Source organism: Oncorhynchus nerka, linkage group LG28 (assembly GCF_034236695.1).
Source record: "Oncorhynchus nerka isolate Pitt River linkage group LG28, Oner_Uvic_2.0, whole genome shotgun sequence".
NCBI lineage: Eukaryota > Metazoa > Chordata > Actinopteri > Salmoniformes > Salmonidae > Oncorhynchus > Oncorhynchus nerka.
Genome location: NC_088423.1, coordinates 43047267 through 43059280, shown reverse-complemented (window position 1 = coordinate 43059280; position 12014 = coordinate 43047267).

Below are 12014 nucleotides of genomic sequence, written 5' to 3'. Positions count from 1 at the left end.
CCCCCTAGTGGTGGCCAAATGGCACAGATCATCTACAATTTATCATTGTAAATCAAACATGCCAAGTGATATGGAAGCTCGTTCCCGCCATGAAAAAAATGAACCTGACTACCAGTTATGAGATAGTAAGTCGGAATTATGAGATAGTAAGTCAGAATTATGAGTCTTTGTTATGAGATATGTAAGTCATAATTAAATTCATGTCATAATGAAATACTAAGTCAATTATGAGATAGTAAGTTATTTGTATGAGAATGTTACTTACTATCTCATAAATGACTCATTATGAGATACAGTGCTGTAAAAAGTATTTGCCCACTTTCTGATTCTCTACTTTTGCATATATTTTTTAACTGGATGTTATCAGATCTTCAACCAAAACCTAATATTAGATAAAGGGAACCTGAGTTTACAAATAACAACAAAAAAAAATCTACTTCTTTTATTTATTTAACTAACAAAGTTATGCAACACCCAATTCCCCTGTGTGATAATGTAATTGCCTCCTTACACTGAACAAGTGGTTGTGGCACCTTTAGCTGCAATGACTGCAACCAAATGCTTCCTGTAGTTGTTGATCAGACTCTCACATCGCTGTTGGGGAATTTTGGCTCACTCTTGCATGCAGAACTGCTTTAACTCAGCGACATTTGTGGGTTTTCAAGCATGAACTGCTTGTTTCAAGTCCTGCCACAACATTTACTAGGCCATTACAACAACAAGAAAAATGTTGTTGCTTTTTAACCATTTTCATGTAGACTTGATTGTGTGTTTTGAATCATTGTCTTGCTGCATGACCCAGCTGCGCTTCAGCTTCAGCCAGGGGTGCAACTTTGGCTTTAGAAGTGGGGGGGATATCAAAGTCTACCTCGGAGGCGTCCGCATGGTCCTAAAGCACACCATTGCCTCGTATTGTATCACATTCCAATGATAAAACTGCAATTTCAGAATATCCCCCCCCCCCCCCGTCCTCAGTGAAAGTTGCGCCCCTGGCTTTAGCTTACAGACAAATGGCTTGACATTCTCCTGTAGAATTCTCTGATACAGAGCAGAGTTCATGGTTCCTCCTATTAAGCCGTCCAGGTCCTGAGGCAGCAACGCATCCCCAAACCATCAAACTACCACCACCATGCTTGACTGTTGGTAAGAGGTTCTTACTGTGGAATGTAGTGTTTGGTTTTCGCCAGACATAATAGGACCCATCTCATCCAAAAAGTTGATTCAAGTTTGCCAAGAAGCACCTGGATAATCATCAAGACCCTTGGAAGAATGTTATTTGGGCAGATGACATCGGTCCCATTATGCTTGACTTACTATCTCATAACGCGTAGTCAGTTTTTTTGGGGGGGGGGGGTGAGCTTCCATAGTATGAGCATAGGATCGCTGCCCAGATTACTTCAGTTACTTCCCAGACAGTACCTCAGAATCAGAATCACCTTTTTTCACCAAGTACATTTACACATACTCAGAATTGTACTTGGTGATATGGCTGCTAGTGATAAATAGCATTTAGAAGCAGAATACAGAGTTTAAACAAAGCTTACATACATTATATACAACTAGGTAGAGTGAGCATAGCGCTGTAAGAGAATGAGCGGATATACAAATGTACAGTGGGTGTACAGTTGCTATACAGTGAATGTACAAATTTACAGTATCAGTATGAATATATTTAAATGCAGAGAAATGAACAGAGTGCAATGCAGTATAGTGCAGTTATTTTGTGTACAGTTCAGAGATGGCTTGATGCGGTGTGCAGCATAAAGGTTCCTAGTCCTTTAGTCTCTATGGGCCAGATAGCCAGTTGGTGAGGGCCACAGCCTCTGGGAAGAAACCTTTCAGGTGGCGGGAGGTTTTGGTAATGAGTGACCTGAACCGCTTGCCAGAGGTGAATTTTTGGAGGAGGGGTTTTGGAGGAGGGATTGATAGAGGAATTTTAGATTCCTTTATGCTTTAATTGCCAAAACCAATTAGCACTCATTTCTAATTCATTAATGAATTGTAAGTTCATTAATTATGCATGAAGTAGATCGAGACCAGTCTTAAAAGCCAGGTAAAGAGCGTTTAATTCCAGAGAGTACTGAATGCTTACACACATTTCCACAGGTTATAAACTGAAAATGACGTCAGCGTTTTCCAAACGTTCCGTTTCACAAACAGAGGGCCCCTCTAGCTCACAAGCCTCCGCGTTATCAGCACGAAGTCAAGGCCAGTCAGCATAAATCAACATTCCCGACCATTTGGAGATGGCCCGTTCCCACCACCTGGAGATTTGTACAACTGAATGAACTATGAAACAGACCTACATTGTTACTAACTCCTGACTACATTATATACAATTGGGAAAGGGAGCAAGAGGGAAAACTCACATGTACAGTACATTATAGCATTTGGACTAGTCAGTTTCTGATTGGAATGTATAAATAATTAGTCATTTCAACCATATTTTCCTCTATCAAACCTCCCTTTGATCAAATATTATACATTCAAATCTACAAAATAAAAATATTATTATAAATGTTTACCTGACTCTTCACCCATCATTAATCAAATCTAACCTTAACTCCAACTGTTTTTAAACCTACATCAGAATCATAACTCCTCTTTCAGGATTTTTTTCTTTTTTTCTTTTTACAATCTTTATTAAAAAACAGTTTAATCATTGAAACAAATTACAATCTAATTCCCCTTCATCTCAACACTATTCTCATCAAACATAAATTCCCCACAAATGACAGATCCAGATTTGTCCACTTCCTCTGTAGACATGCCTTCAGTCCTCCACGGGTCAGAACCTGGAATCGGCCCATAACGCACCATCTGTAGTGTCATTGATCTCTCCAGAGTCCTGGAAACAATAACTTTCATACATACACGCAATCAACCACGTACGTACAAGACTAACACAGTCACACCGGTTAAGGTGGCCCATAACACCACATTTTTCCATAAATACTGTCTACCCAATTTAGTTCAGAGAAGTATCCACCCCAGAGTTTCTGCCAACCCGTGAGCCAGGGTGGTCAAACCAGCTGAGGCTTCGGGCACTGATTCGTCCGGAGCCGTGCTACCTGGGATGTAAGACACGGTCCTGATTACCATGCCCACTTCCTCCTTTTATCTAATGCAATTCTATTCTGTCAGGTCTTCCAGCTGATTGCTTCAGTCTGTTCTACAAACCCTTTAATAACCCTTCTGGTAACTATAATTAATCCAGTCTACATTCTTATTGAGAGTAGACCACTCTAATCCTGCTAGTATCTGATTTCTTGCCTTGAACTCATCCGGCACACCTCGTGGAACCCCAATGTTATCAATATATACTCTTTCACCAAAAGACCCAGATGGAGCATCTCTTCTCTCCCGTTTGGCTAACTTCATGTCTTGGTGTTGTATGAGTGTAAAAGGCATTCCTAACCAGTCCAATCAGTCGGCAATACTGATAACAAACTCATTCCCCCGCACAACCACCAGATGGCGACACTGGCCCATTTTATTTTATTGAAATCCCCAGAGTTCAACCAGCCTGTCAATTCAGACATGGTCTCGTCAGTGGTCATATTCTCTGTACTAACTTGGTTCCTGGGGATATAAATAGTGCAAATCAATACAACTGTCATTATCTGGCATTCCTGCTTTCATGAACAGCTTTACCATACATGCCATTCCCTTAGGGGAATTAATTCCGTTCAGTGGGAAAGGGATAGTTGTTAACTGGGGTTTAGCGTTCGCACAGGCATAACATTCTTCTTTAGCCACTGATCTGGCCGTATTGAATCCATTCCAACCATAAGTTGGACTCCCCAAACCCAGTCTCCACCTCTATAACTTAACTGGTCGAAGCCCACATACCATAACCCGAGGTCCTGAGTATTGACCGCCTTAATGTTAATTCGCACCTTTATACAATACTTCCTTTGCTCGGGAACACAGTCCAAAACGCCAACCCTTACTATACTCCACCTGATCCCAAATTGAGTGTATGGGTTTACGTAGCCATCCCTTTCAGTATGAGCTATGACCTGTGTCCACGATCAATATGGGGAACCTGCACTGATATCTCTTCTGTTTTGGAACAAAATCCTCACCGTCTAAACCAGGGGTGTCAAAGTCAAATGGACGGAGGGCCAAATAAAAAAATCAGCTACAAGACGAGGGCCGGACTGTTCGAATGTTCATTGAAAAATTTTTAAATGACGCATATAGTCTAGTGAACCTAATTGAACCTACTGAAAACCTAACAAATATATTACAATATGATCAGATAAATAAAGCAATATTTTCTTATGGCTCTGTCAGTAATCTTTAATTTTCAACAGACACAAAAGACAAATTTCCTTTATATAAATATCCCCATAACATGAACATTAAATGAAAGAAACCGGTATTCAAGGCACCATCAGTAGACTATATTTTCTATTTTAGCAAAAGTGGGCTAAATTTACTTCAAAGAAAAAACAATAATAGCAATTTTCTATCATCCACTCAACTGAAATATTTTAAAATATAATTGGATTGAAATACAAAAAAATAAAGTGCAAAAATCTATTAATCAAAGGAGGCCTCGTTTTAATTCCTCTGCCTTTTGTAGCCTTTGTTCCATGTCCATATTCTTGTTTTTGTCCGCGTGTTTCGTTTCATAATGTCGTCTCAGATTATACTCTTTCAGTACCGCCACACTTTCTCCACACAGAAGACACACAGGTTTTCCAGCTACCTTCGTGAACATATACTCCGACTCCCACCTTGTTTGAAACCCCGGTTCTCAGTATCCACCTTCCGTTTTGCCATTTTTGATGGGTATCTGAAAGTTAATTTTACTGTGATGCTGACGACTGCTGTGCCAATAAATATTGAAATGAAGCAGCCTACTGCTCACAGCGTCACCTTTGCATTGTGGGAAATGTAGTATTGGTGCGTGTAAAAGATCTGCGGGCTGCCGGCTTGCTGCGGGCCGGTTCTAATAATAAATCAAGATCATCCCAGGGGCCGTAAAAAACTTTCTTGCGGGCCGGATGTGGCCCGCGGGCCTTGACTCTGACATATGTGGTCTAAACCATGGGTCAAATTACCACTCTCCGCATATCTAGTAGGGCGTGCTGTATCAGGAATACGTCACCCACGATAAGACAGCTCAGACGAACAGCTTCCATGTGAAACCCCACCCTTTCCCCGAGAACACATCACTTAGCAAGAGCCAGATACATCTTCACTTCTATGAACAAAAACAGGGGTGACAGGACAGGGAGGGTTACTTCATTCGAGAGATGGCCCCCGGAATTCTGTTAATTCCAGTTCTCCTCCCGAACACTGTTTATTTGTTCGACAGTGAAATATGTATCTTACCCCCGCAGTGCGATATGAATCCGGGTGGCCCACAGGACTGGATTGAGTGTCTTCACCTGTAGTTCACCTGTAGTGCATAAACTCTTGGACATACAGGTTTGGTTAATAAAACAGTTTCTTATTCGTCAAACCAATTAACATTTTTTTTTTTTATTAGTTAATTATCCCGTAGGTCACATCCTATTCTAGAACACTATTTACCCATCCCCCTTTTGTTACCTGGCTCTGCCCAGGTAACAACAATGCCTTATTCTTATACAATGACTTAGATAAGATTTAGTGAATTATCCTTATGTCTGAAATTCCATTTAGGAGTGTCCCTTTCATTTTCCACATGTCCAATTCTCACTTTTGTCTCCACTCAGTAACTTATCTACCCACTATGTTATCTTTGCTCGTCCTGGCCCCCCTTGTAAAACTTCTCTGCTCTCCAACCTTCAAGGTCTCTGCAGTGCGGGGGAGGGCTCCTCTGTATGTTTCTCATGTTTTCCAAATTTGAACTACATGTCTCACTGTTTGGCTCCATCCAAACCCATGGACCCTCTTGTAGAAAAAAACATGTCTATGAGCGGCTTTTCTCCAAATTCCTTAATCAATCTATCTTAATCCTAACAATAATCCTAACTCCTCATAGATGTCCTATATTCCTGTTAAATATAATACTATTTAAAAACTTATAATCTAATAAATACTAACCATATTAAAAATCCTTCCTACACTAACAAGCCCTCTCCTTGGGGACCCTCAGTATTCTATCTGACAATAACATGGATTTAATGTGTTGCAAAGTGTGGAATAAAACTTTGGTCCTGTAAAACAGAGTAAAGCAGAACAAAGCATTCTTATAACCCATCTGGTCCTCTCAGCTATTCTTATCCAGCACCAGGTGGGCACCATGCCACCCTTCACGACAGGGAGAACAAACATACATGGGTCATCCTCAGTCAGTCTTATCCTCCCCTCAAAGCATGCTTCACCTCAGCCTCTCCAACTGGAGCATCAAGCAAAGGCATCATGCCTGAAGCCTTCACCACATCTGTAACAGACTTCTTAAAACACGGTATGATGCAAGCAGCACATCACATCAATAACAAATAATACAAGAATTAGGGTCAGAAATCCAGTAACCACCATACCAGTATACTTACCAAACCAGTCTCCCAACCAGGTGGACAGTCAGACTCCTCTACCCCCGCCATGGTCCTCATCTCAGCAGATAGTGCATCAAGCCCATTAAGGCCCTTAGATATACTACCATCTGGACTGGTGTTATTAGGGATATACGTACAACATTGTTCACCGAACATCTTGCAGACTCCCCCCTGACTAGCAAGAAGCATATTCTAAGCAAGTCTATTCTGTATAAGACAGCCACAAATTGTCCCTACCATCAAAACCAGTCTCCGTGTCTAATTGATCAATAGCTGAATAGTCTAACATTAATTACCTGAATGGGATTTTTAGCACAGTGGTGGCAGGTTCGGTCCAGGGGTGGTAGAGGAGTGTGTCCGGCCCTGGTTCGTGTGAGACCTCCGGTTTTGGCAGTACCTTAATAGAAAACACACCCAACGTGTCTGTCCCGGTCCTTTGTAGTCCGGGGGTGTAAGTGCCTGCATCAAAGAGCTTAATAGTTTTGATGGTTTGTAGGATTTCATTACCTTTACAAAGTTCAACAGTACTCCCAGGTTTCCCACATATCATGGAAAACCTATCCACCTTTGTGGGATTCCCTATGCCATAAGGATATCCTCTTCTCCAGTCCCAGAACTGTCCCAAGTTGGTTATCATGTAATCCCCATACGGACACCCTCCCCCCATTACACAGGTAATGTCCCCCGTCTTTTGACACTCCTGTACACGGGTGTTAAAATCAAATAAAAATACCTCAATTTCTTCCCTGCCCTGTTGGCTCAAAATATGTTATCTTCCCCTATTTATTCTCAATGATGAATATGACTTTCTCTCTGTTACAATACCAACTCCCTAATAGCCCATTAAAAAAAAAAACTTCACAGCTAATGTTATAAGACAGAATACTGAACCACTTTCTTATTTGCGGTTCAAACAGTAATTCTAAACCCTCAACCAAAACTGCTTCATTTCTAATGAATTTACCTTAAAACTAGTAACTCAATATGACTCCATTCATTATACAAATGACTCTCCCCTGAGGCTGATCAGACCTCAGAAGCCAGTCATGATAAGGTCAAAAGGCCATACCATATTAGACATAAAGATCCCGTTATCCTTACAATAGAAATAGTCACCTGTGTGAGCGTGCCTCTAAAACCTAATGATAATTCCCCTTTGACTCAAATCAATAATCATAAGTTTTAAACATCGCCTACGGATATGTTTACTTAAATGACCATGCTACCTTTAGATACAATTAACCCGATAACATTATTATCCAATGCATTACTTTTTCTCTCTGCCGCAAATGTCGTACATTTCACAGTGTAAGGAATCCGTAATTTAATCCCCGATATTTAATAAATATGCATTCGCATTTCTCTCATGGCTCCTTTAATTTACTTATTTTGGTTAACTCTCATCCGTTCCGGAACAAAGAGTTCTACCTAAACCCGCCAGAACACACTGTTCAACTAAGTTAAATCAAACCCTAAAATTGACTATAACCAATAAACAAATAAACAAAACACTTTTATCTCAACTTCTGAAAGGTTGCTCGAAGCCTCGATACACACACTAACAGCCATACAGTTTGCTCCGTTATTCCCAGTCTCTGGTGACAAAAGTGTCTCGCTAGTGACGTCATCATCAAGCGCTCAACCTGCCAATTCGTAGCGACTTCAAATGGATTGTAAATCATTCTTGTTCGATTAACCAAACCTAATTTATCACATCTGTTCTAATCCTGAATTATAATTTACCACCCCAACCAACATCTCTAAATTCGCCAATTTCATAAAAGCTTTTCGATGGGCATAAATCATAATTGTCTCTTTGTTATCATTTAGAATCCATTTTGCTCTAAATACCTGTCTCGTCTTTGACTTAGTATTTTAATTACAACTCTATTCCCAATACGTTATTCACTTGTCTAATTACAACTCAGACCAGCATTAGTGAGTGCACGCCTTAGAAATGCCTTGTCTCTGGGAACAGGGAAATCCCCTTAACCCAAAATTTCACTCCTACAACGACACCCAATAATTCTGATGATCCCTTCACATCGTTCGTTTTAAATCTCTTGATGTATCATGTAACTTATTTTTCTATCTTCGAATTGTCGTCCCACAATATATTTTTTCCACTGTCATACACTCAAACCACTGTGATTACCGTGCACTGTCCCTTTAAGATAAGACTTTTCATTTGTTCCCCGCAACGAGAACGGAAATCAGATCATTTTTAGAATACGTTACTTTTTGTTCAAATTCAATGGTGTTACCTTAACCAAAAATCAATAATCAGAAAAACAATCACAACTTCTTACGATTAAACTATTCTTACCTAATTTATAGTCCAAAGCGTTGCACTATATAGCCCCATTGAGTGTCTAGCAATTCTGTTGCTTGGCTATAGACACAAATCTGCCCGCCTTTGTAAAATATATATTCCCTATTCAGATTGAGTTCAGTTTTAAATTCTAATCATCAGAGTTAAACCCAACCGAACTTCTCAATTTACTATTCTGCTTGCCTATGTGTGTGTCCCTTTAAAAATAATCAGTATGTATTTTCCATCTCGGTCGGGTGCGTTTCTCATGATTTAAGTTTAGCTCTTTTATGGAAATCTTACCAATAGCTTTGACTTTTGAAACAAACATTAGGTCTAACCTTACAACCATAAGCCCAGGGTTTGTAAAGCCCTAGTATTTTCCGGTTGTGTCAGAGGGCTTTTAAAGAACGCTAATAATCGTTATCTCATGCCACTAATTGTTATATTTCCCTCTCGCATTAGATTTAAGTTACCCTCTCCCCCTTATTCGGCTAAACAATCATTCCTTTTTTGTCGTAATCTCTCATGATTAAGTTTAGCTCTTTTATGGAAATCTTACCAATAGCTTTGACTTTTGAAACAAACATTAGGTCTAACCTTACAACCATAAGCCCAGGGTTTGTAAAGCCCTAGTATTTTCCGGTTGTGTCAGAGGGCTTTTAAAGAACGCTAATAATCGTTATCTCACGCCACTAATTGTTATATTTCCCTCTCGCATTAGATTTAAGTTACCCTCTCCCCCTTATTCGGCTAAACAATCCTTCCTTTTTTGTCGTAATCTCTCATGATTAAGTTTAGCTCTTTTATGGAAATCTTACCAATAGCTTTGACTTTTGAAACAAACATTAGGTCTAACCTTACAACCATAAGCCCAGTGCCATTAAACCCCTACAACTCATCCAGAACGCCGCAGCCCGTCTGGTGTTCAACCTTCCCAAGTTCTCTCACGTCACCCCGCTCCTCCGCTCTCTCCACTGGCTTCCAGTTGAAGCTCGCATCCGCTACAAGACCATGGTGCTTGCCTACGGAGCTGTGAGGGGAACGGCACCTCAGTACCTCCAGGCTCTGATCAGGCCCTACACCCAAACAAGGGCACTGCGTTCATCCACCTCTGGCCTGCTCGCCTCCCTACCACTGAGGAAGTACAGTTCCCGCTCAGCCCAGTCAAAACTGTTCGCTGCTCTGGCCCCCCAATGGTGGAACAAACTCCCTCACGACGCCAGGACAGCGGAGTCAATCACCACCTTCCGGAGACACCTGAAACCCCACCTCTTTAAGGAATACCTAGGATAGGATAAAGTAATCCTTCTCACCCCCCCCTTAAAAGATTTAGATGCACTATTGTAAAGTGGCTGCTCCACTGGATGTCATAAGGTGAATGCACCAATTTGTAAGTCGCTCTGGATAAGAGCGTCTGCTAAATGACTTAAATGTAAATGTAAAGCCCTAGTATTTTCCGGTTGTGTCAGAGGGCTTTTAAAGAACGCTAATCATGTTTTAAGTTTAGCTCTTTTATGGAAATCTTACCAATAGCTTTGACTTTTGAAACAAACATTAGGTCTAACCTTATAACCATAAGCCCAGGGTTTGTAAAGCCCTAGTATTTTCCGGTTGTGTCAGAGGGCTTTTAAAGAACGCTAATAATCGCTATCTCACGCCACTATTTGTTAAACTTCCCTCTCGCCTGGAACTGTCATGTATAAAGAATGGCTTTTATCTCATTTCTTTAGATTTAAGTTTCCCTCTCCTCCTTATTTGGATATTTCCCGTAGTATTAGTTGAATCTGGACGGTGATCAATACTGCCACTATTCACATGACCAATCCAGTTATCTTGCGCTTGCCGTCTCTCTATGCCCAGTATTTGTACAAAATCACCGTCCTATCTCCCAGTACCTATTTAATATCCCTTCTTAATCTCGGGCTGGTGTGCCACTCATGACTAAGTTTTAGTTTATTTTCGGTAGTGCACATTACCACAGGTTATTTTCGAACCTGCTTCAGTGTATATTGGTTATACAAAACCCAGTGTATGATGGTCATACATACCCTGTGGGAATAGCAAGGACCCCATTATTGATGATTTCTGAAATATTCAGAACATCAATTAAAGAGCTCAAATCCCCCCAGAATCGAGAATAAAGGCTACTTTACCTGCTGCCGGCTGGGAAAACATTGTTCGTTTGAATCTAGTCACCCTCCCTGTCCTCTGTGATAATATGCAGGCCTGTTTCAATTTTAACCTCAATTCAGAGGTCAGGTCTTTAGTAAAACGAGTCAAAAACTCGTCCGTGCACGATTTTCAGCGTATTATCTTCAGGCACAGTGAGCGTTATTTAGATCCGGCACATCGAAGGACCAAATTGATAGAGGAATTTTAGATTCCTTTATGCTTTAATTGCCAAAACCAATTAGCACTCATTTCTAATTCATTAATGAATTGTAAGTTCATTAATTATGCATGAAGTAGATCGAGACCAGTCTTAAAAGCCAGGTAAAGAGCGTTTAATTCCAGAGAGTACTGAATGCTTACACACATTTCCACAGGTTATAAACTGAAAATGACGTCAGCGTTTTCCAAACGTTCCGTTTCACAAACAGAGGGCCCCTCTAGCTCACAAGCCTCCGCGTTATCAGCACGAAGTCAAGGCCAGTCAGCATAAATCAACATTCCCGACCATTTGGAGATGGCCCGTTCCCACCACCACAACTGAATGGAAACAGACCTACATTGTTACTAACTCCTGACTACATTATATACAATTGGGAAAGGGAGCAAGAGGGAAAACTCACATGTACAGTACATTATAGCATTTGGACTAGTCAGTTTCTGATTGGAATGTATACATAATTAGTCATTTCAACCATATTTTCCTCTATCAGGGATCAGCGATAATCTTTCCTGCACACTTCCTTGCCCTGGAGTCGTGCAGGACTACGATTGAGGCTGGTGGCAGCCCTCTCTGCAGACAGGACAATGCATTGCAGTTTGCCCTTGCAGCGGGAAGACCCAAACCAGATGGTGATGGAGGACGTGAGGATGGACTCAACAATTGATGTGTAAAACCGGATCAGAATTGACTGGGAGATTGAGTTTTTTCAGCTGCAACAAGTAGTGCATCCGCTGGTGTGCCTTTTTGTTGACTGTTGTGATGTTGTCCTCCCACTTCAGGTTGTGGGAAATGATGGTCCTCAGGAATTTGA